This window comes from Panthera onca, chromosome B3 (genome assembly GCF_046562875.1).
Source record: "Panthera onca isolate mPanOnc1 chromosome B3, mPanOnc1 haplotype 2, whole genome shotgun sequence".
Classification (NCBI taxonomy): Eukaryota; Metazoa; Chordata; class Mammalia; order Carnivora; family Felidae; genus Panthera; species Panthera onca.
Genome location: NC_138344.1, coordinates 10,082,100 through 10,105,766, shown reverse-complemented (window position 1 = coordinate 10,105,766; position 23,667 = coordinate 10,082,100). Strand labels below are relative to the sequence as shown.

The 23,667-nt window shown below is 46.7% G+C and overlaps 1 protein-coding gene across 2 annotated transcripts in view; it reads right to left on the bottom strand.

Moving 5' to 3' along the window:
- The window catches only part of SV2B (synaptic vesicle glycoprotein 2B), a 194,243-nt gene that overhangs the window by 150,262 nt on the left and 20,314 nt on the right, over nt 1–23,667 (bottom strand). The window contains exon 1 of one of the 2 annotated variants that reach the window (XM_060617727.3): nt 19,121–19,143. The exons of the other annotated variant lie outside the window; for it this stretch is intronic. The gene's annotated coding sequence lies outside the window, so the exon portion shown is untranslated. Of the gene's footprint in view, nt 1–19,120; nt 19,144–23,667 lie in introns of those variants that run through there. 2 annotated transcript variants of the gene reach the window in all.

Here is a 23,667-nt window from a genome sequence, read left to right as displayed (position 1 = left end):
GCTGGAAACCCAGCCATTGCTTTCCTAGCTTCCTGTGTAGTTATAGGTGGCCATGGGACCCAGTCTCGGCCAATGAGATATAAGAGTTAATCTACTGGGGCTTCTGAAATGCTATTTTACTTCTTGTTAAAATGGCAACGTATGGAAAGAAAACTTGTCTCTTCTGTTCTTCTTCCTGCCTTTAAATGCTAACATGGTACCTAGAGTTTTATCACCATCTTATAACCCTAATGAATCCAGAGTCCCGAAAGGCCTGTAACATTTGCCATGTCTAATAAGACAAATCCCCAGAATCTAATTATTTTCTCCTGGGCATTGTGTATATAGTATTTTAAGATATTGACTCTCCCTTCCCCCATTCAAGCAAGTAGGGAGTTCTGCACATTGGCACCCAGGAGAGGTTTATGGCAGAGCAGAAAATAAATCTCCTGAAAGTGTTTCCGGCTCATATGTTCCAAAGACCTAAGGCCTTTAGGAAAGAGGATTCTGGCCATGGGATTGAGTGTCTTAAAAAAGAGAGAGTTGATCTCACACAGGCAAAAAAGAAATTCCCCTGGGGTTGGAGAAGAAGGGCAGAAGCAGGGATTACAGAGAGGCCTCTGAGGCAGAGGAGACGTAGGCCCCACTATGTGTCACACTCTGCTTGTCTACAGCACTGTCACTGGCCAATGACAAGACTCAAGACAGGAAGAGTTGCATGGTGCATCTGGGCTGTCTGGGCCAGACCACTGGCATCTCTGCGAAGTTCCAGGGAGCTACAGAAGACTCCCAGAAGGACTGTGTAGGAAGGACAGGTCAATTCTCAGTGCAGTCTTTGGGGACTGGCAAAGCCCAATACTCTGAAGTTGAGTGATGGGTCCAAACTCCTTTATGGACAGAGATATATTACGAGTTTAGGGATCAAAAGTTGGCCCACACCAGCAATAACCACTGCACTGTTGTGAAGGTTACAAACCAAATGAGACCAATTCATCTTTCATTCTTTAAAAAATGAGTTCCTACCTTTAATGAGCATTGGAGACAAAAATGAAATAGGACACAGAGCGTGTTCCCAAGGAGCTTGTAGTGTGATAGGATAAATGCTTATGGCCAATTTGTAGGCTCATGGGTTGAGTTACACATCTCAGAAGCTTCCCAAATGTTGCCTGAACTAATTCTACCAAAAAGGTTTGTTCTGTGCCCCATCGATGGAATGAGCAAACATGACTCCAATTGGCTAAGCAGCTTACCAAAGATCACACAGTCACTGTGGGGTGGCACGGAGACTCAGACTCAGGGGGCACCTGGGTGGCTCAGTCGGTTAAGTGGACAGCTCTTGATTTCAGCTCAGGTCACGGTCTCATGTTCATGAGTTCGAGCCCCACGTCGGGTTTCGAGCTGACAGTGCAGAGCCTGCTTGGGATTCTCTCTCACTCCTTCTCTCTCTCTCTCTCTGCCCTTCCCTGCCTCTCTCTCAAAATAAATAAATAAACTAAAAAAAAAAAAGACTCAGATTCAGGTCTGACTGATTTCAATGGATGGGTTTCTTTCACTCTGCTCATCATCCTCCAATACCTACAGAGAGAACCGAGAGGAGTCTGAGGACCACTCTCCATACCCTAGACCCTAGACTGTATCAAGCAGAATTAGTTGTGTCTTGCTCTCCAGCGTGAATGTTTCCCAAAGCCAATTGCTACATCTGCTAAAGCTCTAGGTGACTTCCACGAAAACCAGTTCTATTCATCACACCTTACAGGAAAACGGCAACCTCCTGTATACACACATTAATTAACACAGCCGAAATAGGCTCAAGTTAATTATAGAGTCTTCCTAGTTTAAAAAAAAACAATGACGAACAGACCAGCTGCCAAAGAAGACTCCACACCACGGAATGAAGTGAGAAAAGTAGAGGAAGACATCCCCTCACTACACTGTGTCTTTGCCTGAGAGATGACCCTCTGTTGAGAAGGAAAAGGTTTAGTGGTCAACGCCTCCAAGACTATGGAGCTGGCTACAGACTCAGAAGGTCTCTCGCAGCTTTGTCCACATTATACCTCCCTTTCAGGAAAGGCCCTGTGCCACTAGAAAAGATGTGTACATCAATTATTCAAAAGGGCTTATATCAAAGAGGAAGGAAAAATTTCGCGTCACTTTCCTAGCATTCGATATTTTTTCATTATTTATTACTAGCATCCATCTACTTGGGGAAGCATGAGCCAATGCTTTTTTAAAAATCCATGAAAGATCCAACTCAAGAACTAGAGAGATATTGAGCAGTGTCTTCTCCGAGACCCAGAAAATAGACATTTACCACTGAATCTCCTGAATTCACGTTTTCTTTTGCTCCTCCAAGCATGCCAAGAAAAAGTGTAGAAAGCATGCTACGTTGCTCAAACCATCTCAGTCCTATGTTTACCTTTCTGGGTTTTTTTTAAAGTTAATTTATTTATTTTGAGAGAGAGGGAGGGAGGAAGAGAGAGGGAGAGAGACAGAGCATGCCAGCAGGGGAGGGGCAAAGAGAGAGGGAGAGAAGGAGAAAGAGAGAATCCCAAGCAGTTTCTGTGCTGTCAGTGCAGAGCCCGACATGGAGTTCGATCTCACAAACCATGAGATTATGACCTGAGCTGAAACCAAGAGTCAGATGCTTAACTGGCTGAGCCACCCAGGCCCCGTTTTTTAAAATAAATTTGATACCGGGGCGCCTGGGTGGCTCAGTTGGTTAAGCGTCCTACTTCAGCTCAGGTCACGATCTCGCGGTCCGTGAGTTCGAGCCCCGCGTCGGGCTCTGGGCTGATGGCTCAGAGCCTGGAGCCTGCTTCTGATTCTGTGTCTCCCTCTCTCTCTGCCCCTCCCCTGTTCATGCTCTGTCTCTCTCTGTCTCAAAAATAAATAAACATTAAAAAAATTTTTTTTTAATAAATTTGATACCAACCAAGAATCTCATCTCATCTTGATCTCTCTAGCCAATGCCTGCAGGTGTATAAACATTATCCGGCTTCTTCAAAGTAAAGTGTGTGTGGTCTGCTGACATCATCAAGTACCACCGGAGCAAATAACATTTTCCATTACAAACAGAATGAGCAACCAAGATATTTTAAAAGCAGCTCAGTATCATATCTTCCCCCACGAAAGAAATAGAAATAATGTTTTACCAGCTGTCACTGCCCACATGAACAGAAGATTGTGCTTTAAAGACTACATGGGGCACCTGAGTGGCTCAGTCCATTAAGCATCTGACTCTTGACCTCAGCTTAGGTCGTGATCTCACAGTTTGTGAGTTCGAGCCCCGTGTCAAGATCTGCGCTGACAGTAAAGATCCTGCTTGGGATTCTGTCTCCCCTCTCTCTCTCTGTCCCTTCCCCATTCATGCTCTCTCTCTCTCTCTCTCAAAAATAAACATAACAACAACAACAACAATAACAATAAAGAATACAAGATAGGGAAGACCGTGATTCTCCCTCTCTTAACAGAAGACAAAATTCATAGAATCTTGACATACAGGGAAATTTAATGGCAATCAATTCCAACAGTCCTCAAAGCTGGGTGTGTAATCAGTCTAACTAGGGTTTTGGGGGGATTACATGAGCTAGATACTGGCTTTCAGTTAAATGTTGGTTCCTTCCTTCCCTTTCCTTTTGTTTTTCTTCTATGCTCGATTTGTTGTGGGATCTTATTTCCAAGTATCTCCTGGATCCAGTCTGTCTTTTCCATTACTAACACAGCCTCCACCACTCACATGATCATGCCTATATTTGTTCAGCATCATGTTGCTTAAATATTTAGGTTTGGATGGGGGATAAGAAATAAATTATCATTTTAAGAGAAAGCTTCAAACTCCCTTTCAGAGAGTTATTCTCCGCTCGGGAAAATATCTTGCAGTGCGTGTTGGGCAGCAGAAACCCTGGGAGCACGGGTGAGCAAGAGAAAACACAGCAAAAGAGGTAACGAAATTGTTCTGCATTTGAAATGAACAGGATGAGCTAAACAAGAAAGAGGGAGGAAAGTGACAGCACGGTGAGATTGGGGCAGCAAGGAAGAGAGGTCTTAGACAGGTTTAATATTTGAGTGTAAGTTGTCGCCCTGCTGTGCTATCAACTCATGCCCATTTCTCCAAACTTAGGTAAAATGTGCTACACATGAAAAAGAGTTTTTGAGGCAACAAGGAAAGTAGCTGCACAAGCCAGAGTAAAAGGACAGAAGTCAGAGGGAAGGAAGTCAAAGTCGACCTTGGCATGAAAACCCCCAAGAACTGCAAGAAATTCTGGGCTTTGCCACGGGATCAGCCAACCTTACCTAACTCTGAAGAGTCAGAGCGCCTCCTGCTAACATCTAGGCTGCACTGAGATTCCTGCCAAAGCCACCTGCTCTCAGGGCACCTGGGCGGCTAAGGTGGGTAAGTATCTGGCTCTTGATTTCGGCTCAAGTCATGATATCATGGTTCGTGGGATTGAGCTCCGCATCGGGCAGTGCAGAGCCTGCTTGGGATTCTCTCCCTCTCTCTGTCTACCCCTCCCCTGATGGTGCTTTCACTCTCCCTCTCTCTCAAAAGAAATAAATTAACTTAAAGAAGAAAAAAGTCACCTACTGTCTTATATCTCTACTCTTTTCATGCCACTCGGCCAGCTGCTTGAGACCTTGCACCACCATTGGTAGGACCAGGTGTTCTTTACTGGCAATTTCCATCAGAAAGTCCAGTCTTTTAAACACATACTCTTCCAGTTACAGCATTCACTCTCAGAATGAAACTTTCTATAATCTCTCTTAGCAGAAAAGTGTTACCAAAATGTGGTCTCTGTTCAGAAAAAAAAAAAAAAAATCAACTATGTGGCAACTCTTTAGGCTTGAACCTTCAAGAAAAAAAAGAACTATTTATTGAGTTTCCACTAGGTGCCAGGCTGTTGGCTAAGTATTTTACGTATATTTTCTCATTTAATCCTCATAAGAGCCCTCTCAGGTAGATATTATTCTCACCATCGTTCAGATAAGCAAAATGAGGCTCACAGGAGCTTGATAATCTGCCCAACGTGGTGAGGAGCAGAGCCAGGTTTACCTCGACTGTGCTGGCGCCTCTCTGTGCCCCTGGCCAGGCCACCCTGACGGACTTGCCCTTCACTGGACTGGGACGAGGTTAGAATAGCAAACTCCAAAGCTGCTCCCAAAAACACCAAGTCTTCCTGGAGAAGACTCTGCAACACATCTGCAGCTTGGCAACAGATCTCAGACACCAGCAAAGGACCTGGGAAAACTTCCAGCCTTTGCCAGAACAGCTCTGAGCCCACCCCAGCAGTTTCCAAACTCAAGCTGTATGTCAGAATCCCCTAAAACACCTTCCAACCTTGGGAATTTCTCAGGTCTCAATGCAGACCTGCTAATCGAAATTCTTTTGAGATGGGGTACAAAAGAGACTATATCTTTCAACAGGTCCCCAAAGAATGTAGCCAGTTCCAGAAGTGGGGTTTAAGAAAGACTGTGATTCTAGGACTCTGAGTATAATCCTTACCAGCCTGGTGAAAGTGGTGCCCCTAGCTTCCATCACAATAACTGCTCTATTTTTAAGAAAAGCTGGGGGAAGTGTTGGGAATCTTAGCATTAACATATGTTCATCTGACGCTCTATGGGTTTCTGTTTGGTGCCTGTGACCACAAGAAAGCAGGGAGACTTCTACCTCTCCATCTGTTTATTAACTTCTAGCAAGGCTGTAATTAATGAGGGGCCCATCTTATTATGCTTAATACAGAAGTGATAAACAGCCACTGAGGCATGCCAAAAACTCATTCAGGACAAGCACAAGCATGCTCTTAGCAGAAGATGGTCATTTAAGCCACAAAAATATCTGGTACATGCCCTCCAAACCCAGTCTGGTTAGTTCAGGAAGTCCAGTGGGGACAGAGACTGAATATCAGCCATATTCTCCAATTTTTGTTGAAAATAGATCAAAGAAAAGAGACAGGAATGGTTGCTGCTCAGATCCCAGGTTAAGTGAGACCAGACCTAAATGAGCTAGTGCTAATTAAAGACAGTTCCAGACAGAAGTGTTTGAGATGCCAACTCCTTGGAGGAAGGTTCCATGGAGAGGCATACAGCTAATTAAAGCCCCCTTTGAGAAGGTAATATTTTTGTTCGTCTCTGGGACAGTCACCATACCTTTGGGATACTAAATATGTACACAAAATGCTAAAAAATACATTTTTATTATTTTTTAAAACTTCTTAATGGATAATTGTCATATGACTTTTATTAGCCTTTATTTATAGAATTACCTAGGGCCATCAAAATGTTTATTATTGGGGCGCCTGGGTAGCTCAGTCGGTTAAGCGTCTGACTCTTGATTTTGGCTCAGGTCATGGTCTCACAGTTTGTGGCTTCGAGCCCTGCATGGGGCTCTGGGCTGACACCACAGAGCCTGGAGCCTGCTTCAGATTCTGTGTCTCATTCTCTCTCTGACCCTCCCTCACTTGTGCTCAGTCTCTCTCTGTCTCTCAAAAATAAATAAATGTAAAAAAAAAAAATTAAAAATGTTTACTATTGGGAAACTGTTAACTTTCTTTCCTATCTGCTGAAAAATATCACTGGCCTGGTGATGTTCATGAAATGTTTCCTAATAGCTGATGAACATCAGTTTTAAAACGTTTACCTAGACCAGAGGCTCTCACACTTGGTGCATCAGAATCACCTGGACGGGTTGTTCCAAAGCAGGTGGCTGGGCCCCACCACCTGATTTATTAGGTCTAGGGTAGGGCCCAAGAATCTGCATTTCTAACAAGTTCCCAGGGGATGCTGTGCTACTGGTCCCAGGACCACACACTGAGAACCACTCTCCAGGACAATCCTACTTTATGTTTTTGCAATAATTTACACCTTTTAGTTATCTGGGCACACTCTCTCACCCTCCAAAGTCCCCCACTTCAGATGATAGTTTCTACATGCACCCTACTCTTTGTTCATATTTGCTTGACCTTAATCCATGGAAATCCCACACACCAAAAATGGAGGATGTTTTCCTGCAAAGAGAATGTGCTTTTGCTTTCTCTGAGAGTCAGGGATGCTGCAGTTCTGGGCTCATGTGAGCTGGTGTTGCAGCTTGCTGGAGAAGTCTTAGTTCCAGTTCTTCAACACTGCCCCTGGCCCTGGGCTTACTCTCCTTATCGCCGTGTTGATAGGGGTGTTTGCCCTCAGGGGACCCTGTCTTTCCCTTGGGGTACACTCCATACACCCTCACTGTCCCTGGCTCCCAGCTCTGAAATCAGCTCAAGGGTGAAGTTCTTGTTGCTGCTGTTATGGCTGTTGTTTGTTGGGGTTGGAGGGGTTCCTTGGAAGTTCCCCATACTTATTTCTGCTTTTCACATTTTATTGTGAAAATTTTCAAACACATTCAAACATAAAGAGAATGATATAATGAACTCCTATATACCCACCAATCCGCTTTAATAATTACCAACCCATTCCAATCTTGTTACATCTACACCCCACCCGGTTTTCCCTTTCACACACCCCAGACATCACATGATTTCATCCATAAATATATCTATCAGTAGTGTCTCTTTGAAAATAGGACTCCTTTAGGGGTGCCTGGGTGGCTCAGTCGGTTAAGCGTCTGACTCTTGATTTTGGCTCAGGTCATGATCTCACAGTTTGTAAGGTGGAGCCCTGAGTTGGGCTCTGTGCTGATAGCTCAAGGATTCTCCCTCTCCCTCTCTCCCTCTCTCTCTCTCTCTCTGCCCCTCCTCTGCTTGCACGTGCATGCTCTCTCTCTCAAAATAAAGAAATAAACATTTATAAATAAATAAACAAAAACAGGACTCCTTTAAAAATTAGAACTCCTTTTAAAAATAATCAGTATAGCATTATAACACCTAAAACAATATTTTTGTAATATCATTTCATAATCTTTATACAAAATTTATTCAAATCATGATTTAGATAAGCCCCATACCTTACTATTGGTTGATATCACTTGTCCTTAATAATTTATATGTTCCCCCCCACACACTATTTCTTTTTTATTCATTTTATGTTATTTGTTGATGAGACCAGATAGTTGGTCCTATAAAGTTTCCTATAGAGTGTGTTTTGCTGTTTGCATTCTTATGGTGTCATTTAACATGTTTTTCTGTCCCCTGTGTCTCCCTCAGTTCATAGGTTAAGTCTAGAGCCAGGCTGCCGAATGGAGCAGCTTTTAGCCACACATAGCTATTTAAATTAAAATTAAAATTCAATAAATTTTAATAATTCAGTTCCTCAGCCACACTACTCTATTTCAAGTTCTCAGTACCTACATATGGCTAGTAGCTACTATGTTGGACTGTGCAGACAGAATTTCTCTATCACAGAAAGTTCTACTGGATAGCTGTTCTTTTATATTCAGGTTAGCCTTGTGGGGATGGGAGCAAGGCTACTTCATAGGCAGTGTTGTGGTACTTCTATCAAAGGCACATAAAATCTTGCTCTCCTTCTTCTCATGGTATTAACAGACACCAGGGATCATTGCCTGGACTCAGGATTACAAAATCCTAGTTATAAAGTCATTTCTTCAATTACTAGCTGGGATACTTATATAAAGAGAAACTTTCCTGTATCCACTATTTGATTGTCCTGAGATAGAGTTTGCAAAGGAAAATCAATGTAAACATCTAATTCTTTGCCCTCATCTATCTACCAGTTTTCAAAACAATAAGTTGGCTCCCTAGCATCATCCAAAATGACCAGTGAGATGTTCTGTTCTGAGTTCCATTATGAACCTATAAGTTTTTAACCTATTGGATGTGTTTAGATCAACTGTAGTCTTAGCCACAACTAACAGCATTGAGTGTATAGTTTTCATATTTCCATGGCTGTACTTTTGTAACTAAATCTTAGAAGTAAGATTTCTGAGTCTAAAGGTAAGTGTACATGTAATGTGTTCACTGTCTCATGCTTGGCATACGGCTACTCATGCATTATTTGTGGACTCTTTACCCATAGTAAATCTAATAATAAGTTAGAAACAAGTAATAGCTCTAAGTAAATGCTGGGATGCCACTCTCATCTTCAGCTGCTGGATTCTGATATGAACATGGCTTAATTAGTTGGGGTGATTAATAATTAGAGTCTGTGTTAAAAACTGAGAACAAACTGAGGGTTGATGGGGGGTGGGAGGGAGGGCAGGGTGGGTGATGGGTATTGAGGAGGGCACCTTTTGGGATGAGCACTGGGTGTTGTATGGAAACCAATTTGACAGTAAATTTCATATATTAAAAAATAAAAAAAATAAAAAAATAAAAAAAAGAAATTGAAAAAAAAAAAATAATTAGAGTCTGGAGGAGGGCCCCAATAGCATATTCAAGTTTTCAATAAAACCACTTATTTTAATTTGAGAAAGAGAGAGAGTGGGGGAGAGGGGCAGAGGGATAGAAAGAGAGAATTCCAAGCAGGCTCCACACTCAGCATGGAGCCCAACACAGGGCTTGATCCCACAACCTTGAGGTTATGACCTGAGCTGAAATCAAGAGTCAGATGCTCAACCGACTGAGCCACCCAGGCACCCTCCCCACAACAAAACCATTTTAAAGTAGTATAGAAAACAGTAAATGGTGTGTAGAAGCTATCTGACCCACCCCTCTCATCTTATACCTGGGGAAACTGAGGCTTGGCATTTTCCTGATGCCTGATTTCCCCTAAGTCATCCCAACAACTGACTTACAGTTGGGACTTCCATTCCCTGCAAATCAGACACGGGCACTTTTGATTTGCCTATAGACTATCTTTTGCACAGGACCTGATTTTTCATTTAGGACCAGATATCTCTCCCTTAATCTGCCATAACCCTAGTCAGGTGAGCAGCCTGTGTCCAGGAGGGCAGGAATGAGCAACCACCTCAGAGGCATCTTGCTTCTCCAGCCAAAGCTGCAGCTCTGTGTTTCATCACTGCCAGCTCTAGATCCCCAGGAACCAGCCTCCAGATGCCTCTCAGCACAGCAGGAGAGCCAGCCAACCCTGGCTGTCACCACCCCCGCCTTCCCCGGGGAAGGAGGCAGCCATTCCCACTCCTGGAAAGACAGACATGATGACTAAAAAAGCAGTCCACCTACGGGACCCTAAACTCTTCCTCCAGGGTGTGGAAGCCAGGGTTGATCCTGCCTGGCTGTCAGGTCAGGGCTCAGCGAATCAGGCCAATGAGAAAATGAAAGACGTAAGGGGCTTGCTGATAGCTTCTCCCAAGATCCCTCATTCCACTGCCTGGTTCTCTGCCTGGGGCAAAGCACCAGAGGGGACTGGGTCCTCCCCCCGATGCTTCACTGGCTGGGATCAGCACATGTAGATGAAGACGGTCTCCCCAAAGACATACGAAAAGGCCCTAGAGAGGAACCCCCCAGAAACTGACTCCTTGTGTTCTGGAGTTGTCAGTTGCATTAACCCTGCATCGAACCTCCCAGCAACCTACTCAAGTAAGGCCACTCTCTCTTCCTCCAGACCTGAGGTTCATCTCTAAACCACACCATCCGCCCATGACTGCCTGAATGCCATCCTGCTATATTATCTCCAAAGAGCACAGGTCACTCTTTGCCATATCAGGGACCAGTGATTTCAGCTGGGCTTCCCAGATCCTCATAGTTTGTGACAGTAGTGATATTTACAAAGTTTTCAAAACAGTATAATTTATATTTCTCGTTCTATCTAACTGTGCCCCCCAAAAACTGAGTGTGTGTGTTGGGGAAGGGGAGTTGAAGCACATAAAATACTGGCCGTGGGAGAAAGCTACAACTTTGGCGGGGGGGTTTCTCTCACCCTCCTGCAAGGTAGGTGCTCAGAACACTTCCTTTAGGGAGTCTCTTTCCTCATGGTCAGAGAGAGGGGTTTTAGGAGCAAGCAGACCTGGGTTATAATCCAGCCTTCATGAATGCTGGCCGTGTGTGAGCTATAACAAAATAATCACTGTGAACCCATTTTTCATCTCCAAAACTGGGGAACACCCGCCTCACAGAGCAGAGGTAACAATTACATGAGATAAAGTGGATAAAGCCCCTAAGAGAGCCCCAGGCACATAGTAGGAGCTCAGGTAATGCTGGTTTCCTTCTACCACCACCTTCTCCCTGGCCAGGGTGTCAGAGAGGTTTCAACTTTCCTATCTGACAGACACAGTTTTAAATTCTCTTTCTGTCACTCAACAGTCATTTCAGCCATGGGTGACATTCCCTCTCTGAGCCTAAGCTTTCTCATCCATGAAAAAAATTTTTTTTTCTTTTGCAGGATTGCTGTGAGGGTTAGCGATAAAGTGCCTTGAGGTGTTTGCTCAACCAAAGGTAGCTCTTACTGGTTTTCATGGCTTTTCCCCTCCCCACCACATGGGCTCCAGCTGAGAAGCACCACATTCTGGGCATGGGCAAATCTATCATGGGTAGATAGTGGGTAGATCAAACATGACCATGCTGTATGCCAGGAATTCTCAAAGGGGGACCTTGCCCCCCTCCCAGGGTGTGAAACCCACTTCTTACAGGGGGCACCTGGGTGGCTCAGTGTGTTAAACGTCTGACTCTTAATTTCAGCTCACAGTTTATGAGATCGAGCCCTGCATCAGGCTGCACGATGACAGCCTGCTTGGGATTCTCTTTCACTCTCTCTCTGCCCCACCCCTGCTAGTGCTCTCTCTCTCTCTCTCTCAAAATAAATACACTTTAAAAAAGAAAAAGAAAATCACTTCTAGGAGGGAGCAAAAATTGGTTCTATGGGGTGAGAAGAAGGCATCACAATGGTCTGGGCTCCTCAAAGGGCCACCATACGTGAACAGATACATGGTGTACCTGTGGTATTAAAGTTTCGTGGTGGGGAGGAAAGGGTTAGCAATTAGGAGGAAAAAATATCTAAAAAGCCTCCTGAGGGCTAATAATGAAAAAAGAAAAAAGTTGAGAAACACCACTATATATATAGACCAGAAACATCTGAGAAAAAAGGAAATGGCTGACTGAAAACTCAACACCCCAGTCTGGGTTAGCAAGAGCGCTGGGTGAGGGGGGGGGGGGGGGAGGGGTGGGGATGGGGGGGGGTGGTAGGAGAAACAGGTGTTCAATCCCACCTGCTGGGAGCCTACAGATGATTCTGGTGCCACTGCTTTATTTTTTTTTTTAACTGAGTTTTTTTAAACTAAAAAGAAGAAAGAGCTAATATATATTGAACGCTTACGTGCTAGGCATAGTGCCTGGCCTATTAGCTATATTACTGCCACGTGATCATGAAAAGTAGGCTTCAGTTTAACAGATGAGAAAACTGAGGTCCCTTGAAGTTAAGCATACAGTTCGTTCTGGAGTCTGTGTTCCCTCGAGAACATCGTGCTAAATTATGCCTGGTGTTCTGGAACCACTATGAAAGAGAGCCCCCTTTTCACTCTGGTAGGTGTCCTGGTTTGGGTAGTAAATAATCTTCCCATGTCACCCCTACATGGTTGTGCCGTCCAGCCCTCCAGGGGCTTGGACATAAACAGGGCTGGAATGAGAGCTATTCAATCCTGAAGAGCCTCTTGCACCAACATCCTCATCAGAGGAGGCACAAAGGTTCCTGGAGGAGAGGAGGCTGAGTAGAACCAAGAAAAGTGGAGAGTTATAAGAGGACTCCCACGTTCAGAAATCACAGCCCACCTCACTTTTGGAAAGATCCTGCACAAAGCCCCAGTGGACGCGTGTGGACCTTTGGAAGCCCAGAGAAAAGCAAACACCACGTGTGTGGTGACCCCACATCGGCTGGCTGGAAGCATCGGTTCCAGCATCTGGTGGATTGCATAACTTACTAGCACACCTACACACAAGCAAAGAAGCTCCAGCCAGGGTCTGGTTGCCAGGGCGCCAGTCCTGCCCAGGGACCCCACAGCCTGGGACTGGAAACGGCAAGGGTTTAGAGTTGCAGATGCAAGCCCTGCCACCTGCCCACCCAAGGTATCGTCTGCAGACCCTCGCTGGGCTCTGCAAACTGACATCTGCAAGTTCAAGCAGGAAGTCAAGGCTGCTGGAGACATTCTATTTGAGCCTGCATCTGAATAATTTAACACTCCCTCCAAAATAGACTATCATTAGAATTTGTCAATTCCTGTGCATTTGAGCAGTCTCCAAAAAAGAAAAGAGAGAGAGAGAGAGAAAAAAGGGAAGGAAAAGTTCCCATACATACTGCCTGAGAGCAGTGCTATGGGAAGGTGGCAGTTCAATGTTGGTTTCTTTTCTAGAGTCAAAGCCCTGTGCTTACAGGTGCCTCTGACCCAACAGACAAACACAGCCCCTTCCACGTCTATTTCACTCTAAAACCAAGTCTGCACTGTGCACACAGGATGTCAGAGAAAATGCCTGTTTCTCACATGGTCACAGATGTCCACTGCCACCTTCACCACTTATTCTGTGTGTGACCGTATTCAAGTCCCTTAACTTCTCTGGTCCTCAGTTTCTCTATCTGCAAGGTATGAGTAATCGCATAGCCTTCCTCCTGGGGTTTTTATAGCATTAACTGAGCCAGCAGGGGTGATGGGAGAGGTCTCCCTTGCTCTGGCATGTAACAGATCCCAATAGTCTTTAGTCTCCCAGTCCTTATTATGCACCAACTGTATGTAAAATGCTGCTGGTTCCATGTTCCACAGACAGGCACCCTTTCCAGCAGAAACTCATTTTCTTTTTTTCCCGTTGCTTATGCTGCTGAACACTCATTCTAAAAGCAAACCACCAACAGTGGAACAAAAAACAAACAAAATACATGGATACATATACACACACACACTACACATATATGTAGACACACACACACACACAACTCAACTTCCAAGGCAGGTGTTCACATCAGCTGAGCCCCCATCCTGCTTGTCAGTGACTGGAGAGCCCCCAGTAAGTACCTAGTTTTATTCCCTTGGGGGTTGTTCCAAACCTTTCTCATGAATCCCGTCCCACTTCCTAAACCTTCCCTCCTGCTTCCCGATCACATTCCCAACTCAGTGAACCCTGTCGCCTTGGCTCACAGTGACTCCCACCTCTGTCCACCCCAAACTCTCCCCCATCCCCTGTGCTCTGCCTCCCCAGCACCACTACTGACTTCTAAGGCTCACCTCCTCCCTGGGCTCAGCCCCGCCTGCCCCCATTTGTTCCTGAACTTGGTTCCATCCACCGCCTCCTCCCTCTGAATCTCTAAGCTTGGTCTCCTCACACTATTCCTTTTTTACCCTATAAAGATGCTCAAATATCACACCATCCGGAAACATTTCTCTCAGCAACCTTTCCCGCCGCCTTGAGCTGAAGGGGCTCCACTTTAGAAAGTCTCGTCTCTGCAGTTTTTCTACTAAGGCTCTATTTCCAAAGCAGCCGAAGGAGCCTGAAGTTCCCGCTTCAAGGGGAAAGCAAGAAAATTAAGCATCCTCGGCCCGAAACACCTGATCACAACCTAAGAGGAGCCAGATCCCATGGGGCACCTGGGTGGCTCAGTCGGTTGAGCGTCCGACTTTGGCTCAGGTCATGATCTCGTGGTCTGTGAGTTCAAGCCCCGCCGTCAGGCTCTGTGCTGACAGCTCAGAGCCTGGAGCCTGCTTCAGATTCTCTGTCTCCCTCTCCCTCTGACCCTCCCCAGCTCACACTCAAAAATAAATAAACATTAAAAAAATTAAGAAAAAAAAAGAGGCAGATCCCAAACCTGCTCCAGGACATTAGCTTCGAACAAACCTCGGCCAATGTCAGCACTTTGGGTAATTTATGGAATAACACCTATTGGTCACCTGGCACTCGCCTTTGATTGGACCCTTCCCTGGATTCCTGGAGCAACATGTCCCCTAGACCCTTTTCTGATATAAGTGCCTACCCTGGGCCACAATGAGACTCCTTCTCCCCTTTCCAAATCTCCCAGACACTCTGTCTTCTCTTCTCTGTCACTCACGCTATTCAACAAATTCTGTTTTTTCTCCGGCACACTGTGGGGTCCTCCTCTGGGTTCCTGGACCCAGCCAGCCTGTATCACTTTCACCAGCAAATACCTTAAAGAATGTGTGGATTCACTGGACCCCCATCCTCCTGGACCCCCTTCTTGGTCAGCCCTCTTCTCTTCGGGACCCATGCACCCTGCTCTCTCCTGGATCTCCTCCTTCCTCCCTGAATGCCTCTTCTCTCTCCCATTCCCTGCTCCTCATCCTCCAACTCCAGTTTAAATAGAAATGTTTTCTGTGACTCTGTGCATAGCACACCTCTCTTCTGCCTCCACCCTGTCTCCCTGGAAGATCGCAGTCACTCCTCCCACATCACCACAACACTTGACCCTGGTCTTGCCCCTGAATTTGCAATTAGCTCATGAACCTGCCCACTCGGATGTCCACCAGCACCTGCTGAGCCATGCCAAGTGTCAGCCACTGAACAAAGCGCTCTCCCAGGCTGGCACACTGAACTCTCTCGAGCCCCCTTCACGCATGCCATTCCTGCCTCCATTTTACAGGAAACGAAGCAGAGGCCGAGGAAAATCGTGCTCATGGGCACATACGTAGTAAGGGGCAGGGCTCGGATTCTAACCAGGGGACACACCAAAACCCACAAAGTCATACTGCCTCCAACCACAGACCAGAGCAGATTGAAAAACATCCCCTCCAAAGAAGCCATGGCTCCCTACTACCTAACAACTTCCCCCACATAGGCCCTCCTGGGGGTTCTCGCCCACGCCAGGCTCATCGTGCTGGACGCCTATGTGGGAGCTCCACCTGGGTTCCGTCCACCTTTGCAGCCACATCTGTGCCCCCGGACCACATTCCCATCCTGGGCTGTTCCCAAACATACTACACCTTTGCTGGCTTTGGCTTCTCCCCTGGCTCAGCCACAGTGCCGCATTGCCTCTACTCATTCAACCCCAGGCGACTGACCTCTCCTTCAGCACACCCATCACTGTGATTCTTTTACCCCTGTCTAGAAAGCTGCAGGACAAGGGACTTGCACATGGAGACACAGGGACCTCATATTCAACCAGGTGGCGGGGAGGTGGGGGGCGTGGGGGGGGATTCTGGACCCTGGGTCGCTATCTGCTTCACTCACTTGTTCTGACGCGTGCAGAAAAATCATTGCTTCCAAGCTGCAAAGTTCATTGTCGAGGGAAAGGACAGAACAGCTTTTGCGTGCTGACACCTCCCCCAGTTCTCCCGTCCCACTTCCTCGGAGAGCGGGCTCGGAGGCTGGCTCACAGTGGGAGGGGGTGAGCACAGCTCCCCGGAGGGGCTGACAACCTCTGTGAGACACTGCATGGGGCTGGTGATGCGATGGGACCCCGGAGGGGGCAAGTGCAGTTTCTGTACAGTCTCGAGTTTGGTTTGAGCCCTTGGGACGAACGTGAGAAGGACAACAGGGCTCACAGGTGTGCTGCCTTCCTTTTCTCTATGGAATCCGCTCAGATACCTGGGGGATGATTTTCTGTGCAGGGCCCCAAATATTATTTGCTGCCTCCACCCGAGTCTCCTTAGAGTCCATAAAATACATGTCACATCAAGGCTAATAATGAGAAAAAGAAAAGAAAAGCTCAGAGAACTACTCCTGAATCTGCTTAGCTGGGCAGAGCTAATGCAGAAATCCTGATGAACCCCTGGGACTATTTATTTCTACACCCCCAGTATGCAGGGGTTAAAACTTGAACTCCATCCGTAAAGGCATCCGGCTAGACTCAGCAGAACACTTAGCTCCTCCTTCCCACCTCCCCCATCTCCACCTCCTCACTGCCATCTCAGCTCCTTATGCACCCAAACCCCCTCTGGGCTGTTCCTGGGCCCATTCTGGGTCTGTTATGCCTCTGGAGTATTTCTTTCCTTTTTCATCCCAGAAGCTATTTATTCCATAGAATGAGCTTTTCTTTCCCAAAATCAGGACAGGTGGACAACCTGCTTTCTAAGCCCCTACTGAGCCTCTCCGCCAGAGGATGCAAGAAAAGCTGGCTGGACAGGGCTTTCAGTGTGAGGTTAGAGACTACAGAATGCCTTCCCAGCAACCTCAAACAGGGGGGCATGGCATAACAAGCTTGTTCTAGAACAGCCACACAAAGGGTGCAGCTGATCTGTTTCCAGGCTGGCCTTTGCCCGTTAATTAGTTTATGATATCCCAGAATGTTGAAATTCATCGCCCACGCTCCCTACCACACTCATCCATCCTTTTTCTCTTTTCTCTAAAGGTAAATCTAAGCCCCAAGGGGCAGGACAGTGAGAGAACATTTCATAAGCATTCTGCCACGAGCCCAACTTAGAGCTGAAAGCTTGACATTCATTCAGTCCCCACGAGGACCTTCCAAGGTAGCTACAGTTATTACCCCATTGTATAGAAAGAAAAAATGAGGCAAGCTCAGAGAAGTTAAGCAACCGGCCCGGGATCACACACTAGGGATGGATGGAGCTAGCATTTGAGTCCATGGTTTCCGATTCCAAAATCTCTGCTGTGTGGCCGGCAAGACAGATGACCAGACTGAACTGCTCAGCTGTAGACTCCTTTAAATTTTTTTCAACATTTATTTACTTTTGAGAGACAGAGAGAGAGAGAGCATGAGCGGGGGAAGGGCAGGCAGAGAGAGAGAGAGGCACAGAATCCCAAGCAGGCTCCAGGCTCTGCTCCAGGCACAGAACCCGATGTAGGGCTTGAACCCACAAAATGTTCATCATGACCTGAGCCAAAGTCTGATGCTTAACCAGATGAGCTACCCAGGTGCCCCAGATGTAGACTCCTTTAGAACAAAAGCCATACCTTAAACGCCTCTGTATTCCCCAAAGCACTCACCAAAGGAAAAGACCTCTATGGGTGATAAAAGAATGAATGAATGAATGAATGAATGAATGAGTGAATGAATGAACAATTAAATGAAATAAGAAATAAAATAAAAGATTTTCCTGCTTCCTTCTGAAGGTGGTTTGTAACCTGATTTGCTGGTTTAGTTTTACAATAAAGCTAAACACAGAATGACACCAGCAACTGAGGAATGTTAGCTTTTGAGGCAGACAGGGCAATTCCCAGCACACCTCATGAAGATCTACACCCGTAGATTCCTACATTCCCACCACCTGGTTGGGAAACTGTATTCCTTCTCCTGGTTCTCCACTTACCTATCTAACAGAACTAAGTCTCCGCGTCCCTATCTGTTAAATGGATCAGAAAGGAAGCATGGTGTAATGAAAAGGACAGAGCTGCTGGCCAGAATAGGTTCCAACCCCAGGGAACCACTCAGCTTCTGTGAAACTCAGTTTCCTTTATGTCCACATGGAGTACTAACACCCTCCCCCTTGCCTCCTCGGGAAGGGAGGACGACCTCAAAAATTAGAGAATTTGGGGTAACTAAGGTGACCAGCTGACCATCATTCAGAAATCTTCCCAAATCTGAGTTATCTCAGGATAACTGTGGATAATTGCGGAAGGCAGAGGAATGAAACCCCCCCCTCCCCGCCGAAAGCCATCCATGTCCTAATCCCTGGAGCCTGTGCAGGTGTTATTTTACATGGCAAAAGGGACTTGCAGATAAGATTCAGTTAAGGATCATAAAAGCGAGAGACTATCCTGGGTTATCTGAGTGAACCCACCGTAGGATCGCAAGGGTCCTCATAACTAACGGAGGAAGGCAGGGGGGTGTCAGAGTCAGAGAAAAATTTGAAAATGCTAAGCTGCTGGTTTTGAACATAAAGAAAGAGGCCGTAAGTCTAACAACGCACTGGGCCTCCAGACACTGGAAAAAGTAAAGGAACAGAAGGAAATGTTAGCCCAGTGACACCCATTTCAACCTCCGATCTCCAGAACTGTGAGACGACAAACGTGTGTTGTTTTAAGCCACTAAGTTCACGGTCATTGGCTCCAGCAGCCATGGAAAACAGACTACCCTTGCCTGAGGTCTGGCTCCCACCCTAAATCAGGTTGCACCAACCCTACACCGGCCCCTCTAAATTGATCACGCATTCTGGACAGAGATATCAACCAGAATGCCACATGGCTTATTGCCAAGGAGAGATCTACCTGTCAGACAGGATGCTCAGCTTGGTGTGACTGGCGTCCCCTCCTCCCCTTAGGCAGACCAGCGTGGGAAGGATATCTGGAAGGAGGCTGAAGAACACAGAATTGCAGCAAGCAGAGGCAGATGAGTCACCCGGCTCCAGCTCAGAGACCCCATACCTGTGCCCACAGCAGCAGCAGCCTCGCCAAGGGACCCCTCCTACCTGAGTCTCTCGGGGACAGTGCCCTCTCTCTTACACGGACTCGGAAGCCACCCGCTGACACCACCTTCTGAGGAGCTCCCCTTTCCCCACATACTTGGCTGACCAACACCTCTGAAAAGTGTTAGATGTGCTTTCTTTAGAATTCTGACAATTAAATAGCTAATACATTTAAAGCACTTAGAACACAGGAAGCACTCAGCAAGTATCAGGTATTATCATTATTGGTATATTCGATCCAGTGATGTTCAAGTACAGTGGCGCTGGGGGCCCTTTTCTCTCTTCAAAGTGAGTTCATTTTCCGACTCTGCTCCTCATGCCCTGATGTTAACTTTCCAGGTTCTCGAGGGAAGCCTCATCCCTTGTACCAACTGCACGGGGGTGATGATGAAGAGGTCACCTGGGATCACTGTCAGGTGAGCTGGGGGATCCTCTTTAATAAACGAGAAAAGGTAGGGGCACCTGGGTGGCTCAGTCAGTTAAGCGTCCGACTTCAGCTCAGGTCATAACCTCACAGTTTGTGAGTTCGAGCCCGTGTAGGGCTCTGTGCTGACAGCTCAGAGCCTGGAGCCTGCTTTGGATTCTCTGTCCCCCTCTCTCTCTGCCCCTCCCTAACTCAGGTTCTGTCTCTGTCTCTCAAAAATAAACATTAAAAAAAATTTCTTTAAATAAATGCGAAAAGGTAGGTGAAGCTGTGAGTACAGCACCTGGCACAGAACAGAAACTCGGGTGTTTACCTCATCACTCATTCACTCTCTGTCAGGGGCTGAATTGTGCCCCTCAGAATTCGTATGCTGAAGTCCTGGCCCCCAGCACCTCGGAATGTGACTGTGTCAAGATAGGACCTTTAATTTAATTTTTTTTGATGTTTATTTATTTTTGAGACAGAGAGAGACAGAGCATGAACGGGGGAGGGTCAGAGAGAGAGGGAGACACAGAATCTGAAACAGGCTCCAGGCTCTGAGCGGTCAGCACAGAGCCCGACGCGGGGCTCGAACTCACGGACTGTGAAATCATGACTTGAGCCGAAGTTGGACGCATAACTGACTGAGCCACCCAGGCACCCCAAAGTAGGACCTTTAAAGAGGTGTAAACATGAGGCCCTTAGGGTGGTCCCTGACCCCATCTGACTGGTGTTCTTATAAGAAGAAGAGATTGGGGGGGGATGGGTATCTTGGTGGCTCAGTCGGTTGAGCATCTGACTTTCTCTCTGCCCCTCCCCTGCTTGTACTCTCTCTCTCTCAAAAATAAATAAACATTAAAAAAAGAAGAAGAAGAAGAGATTGGGACACACAAGGAGACACCAGGGATGTGCGCACGCAGAAGGACGCCCGTGTGGAGAGTGGGTGGATCATCAGGGTGGCATCCTCAAGCCACGGAGAGAAGCTTCAGAGGAAACCAACCTGCTGGTACCTCGAAGTCAAATTTCTAGCCTCCAGAACCACGTGAGAAAAGAAATGTCTGCTGTTTAAGTCGCCCAGTCGTGGTGTTTTGTTACGGCAGCCCAAGCCAACTAATGCACTCCCCTTTCGAGAACAAATACTTTTTAAAAAAATGTTTCTTCACTTTTGGGAGACAGTGTGTGAGCAGGCAAGGGGCAGAGGCGGGGAGGGGGACAGAGGATCCAGAGCGGGTTCTGCACTGACAGCAGGGAGCCCGATGTGGGGCTTGAACCCACGAAACGGGAGGTCATGACCTGAGCTGAAACCAAGAGTCAGACGCTCAACAGACTGAGCCGCCCAGCAGCCCCGAGAACAAATACTTTTGCATTTCTGGACAGCAGAACGTTGTAGTATGACTTCGCAGCAGCCTCCCATCTCTCTGTGGGCTGAAAACGTCTGCTTTGTACACGAAGGGGTACGTGCTCCCACAAGCGCAGGGCTGCTGGGCACGCGTGACAGGGTTTCTCGCTCCCTGAGGAAGAGGGTGCCACTAGCTTCACGATCCCCCCAAGAGTCCTGCTTGGAGAGTCACGCATCGTCGCCTGCAGAGGAAACGCCACGGGCACTGCGGATACGCAAAGCTGTAAAATCGCAAATGACAGATTCGTGAGGTCCCTGAGAGAATAAATAGCGAGAGCAGATGGAGAGATGAGGCTGGGAGGTTTCATTTAAATCTTAATAACATTTTGATAATTGAATGAATGTAGCGAGAAAACCATAGCAGACCAGTACTGGCGAGCCAAAACCGTTGCCCACCCAAGCTGCCTTTCCCATAATGAGGGGCCAAGGTTACGCGGACAAATGGCGTCCTAAGGGAGATTAAGCACCCTCTCTGAACTGGCAAAGCCAGGTGTCTTGTCATGGGGTGACATTCAGGGCAACACAGTGCACCCCACTTTCCCTATACACCTCTCCAGGGCACGTCTCTCGACCACAGTCCTCCACACGGTCCCACGTGATTTCCAGGTAAAGGGGTGACTTACAGACATGCAGACAACACAGACAAGTGTGTTCACCGCTCAGGTCTGTGTCCCCTGGAGATGGCTTAACCACAAATCCAGCCTGTTCCCAAGCAGTCTCTGGAGACCTTCAGTGAAGACAGGCCCAGTATAGAGAAAAAAAGCACCAGGCAAGGAGTCCACAGGCCTGCATCACCACTCTATTGTGCACCCCTTATAAGACTTGGAATGTGTGATTTAGCTCCCCTGTAAAATGGAAACAACACTTCCTACCTCACAGGAATTTGTTGCAAAGGGTAAGCGAGGTCTGCTCTTCAGAAAATGGGAGGCAATTAATTACCTGACATTCAACAAACTCAAACTCCCCCACCACCCTCATTTCTGTCCCACAAATGGCACCATGTACACAGGGACCCATGAGCGTTTGCCCCATGGATCTTAACTTTTGAGGTTATTCCTGGATAAGCACATGCCGACTCTATGCTTTTATGGCCCACCCACACCCGCTTTCCTCAAGCTCTAAATAGACATCTTGGGTCTATTTGCACCTGGGTGGCTCAGTCAGTTGAGCCTCCGACTTCGGCTCAGGTCATGATCTTGCTGTTGACGAATTAGAGCCCCATGTCGGGCTCTGTGCTGACAGCTAAAAGCCTGGAGCCTGCTTCAGATTCTGTGTCTCCCTCTCTCTCTGCCCCTCCCCTGCTCATGCTCTGTCTCTCTCTGTCTCAAAAATAAATATAAAACATTAAAAAAAATTTTTTTAAAACAGACATCTTGGAACATGTAGGCCTGAAGACAGGCAAAAGGTTGGGGCAGATGAGCCCCAGATGCAAAATATGTTAACTGGCACATCCAGGTTTGTTAAATGGCTCAGAGAGCTGAAACAAGCAACTAGAAGCAGCAGAGGGGACGGAGAAGGAGCCAGAACTGGGGAGGACCAGCTCTACAGCAAGCGTGCTGGCAGAGAACAAGCAGGGGACTGCTGTCCAAATGGCTCACAGCACAAAAGGCTGGGGCAGAGTCAACCCAGCAGGAGAAAGCTTAGTGATTAAAGATGATTCACACAGAGAAACCAACCTCAGGCACTCCTGCTTTCCTAACTGAATCCTCAGGGAGGATGTCTGGGGACCCCATTTGCGAGCAGTGTTGATGGAGCGGAGGGAGGGCGCCTATGATAAACACCCACTCTGAATCAGGCTCTGTGCACACCTGACCTGCATCCACAGCATCCCTGGCCTAATGAGATATATATCCATAAGGTAATATGTTCATAGTGCTTGGCATATTGGGAGTTTTACCAAACAGGGACCAGTTAGCACATATTGGAAATGCAGTCTTTGTAGTAAGACTCCTGGAGTCAATGGGCAAGATCACATTAAAAATATTGATACAGGGCACCTGGGTGGCTCAGTCGGTGAAGCGTCCGACTTTGGCTTAGGTCATGATTCTGCGGTTTGTGAATTTGAGCCCCACGTCGGGCTCTGTGCTGACAGCTGAGAGCCTGGAGCCTGCTTCAGATTCTGTGTCTCCCTCTCTTTCTGCCCCTCCCCCATTTGCGCTTGCTCACGCGCTCTCTCTCTCTCTCCCAAAAATAAATAAACCTTAAAAAAATATTACTGATACAAAGCAATGCTTTCTTAAGGTGGGTGTGGAAGGGAAGGAAATGGAAAAAAGGAAATAATTCCCTGCTTAGGAGGAGGACCCACCACAGTTCAAGAGAAAGAATGTTCTGATCTCATTTGCTACTATTTCTAACGCCAACTCCTCCCTCTTCCGTTCTAGCTAGGGAGTGCCCCGTCTGGTTTGCCTGGCTATGGAGTCCATCTTCAGAAGAAAAAGAAAAAATATAAAAAGGTACAAATGATGAGAGAATATAATAGGCATGAAAGACAAAGAAACAAAATTCTACCCAAGAATTATAGGTGACTCCAGCAAGAAAATAAAAACAGTAGAAACCAAAATAATAATTGAAGATATACTCTATCACTGGGTCCTTTGGCTGCATATTGGGGTCATTGGGCAGTTTATTTTAAAAAGTCGATTTCCCAGCCCCATCCCTACAGTTTTGGGCTTTCCTAACTGTCTCAGGACAGTTAGGAAGTGAATTTTTTAAAAATAAATTCCTCAGCTGATTCTGATGTACAGTCAG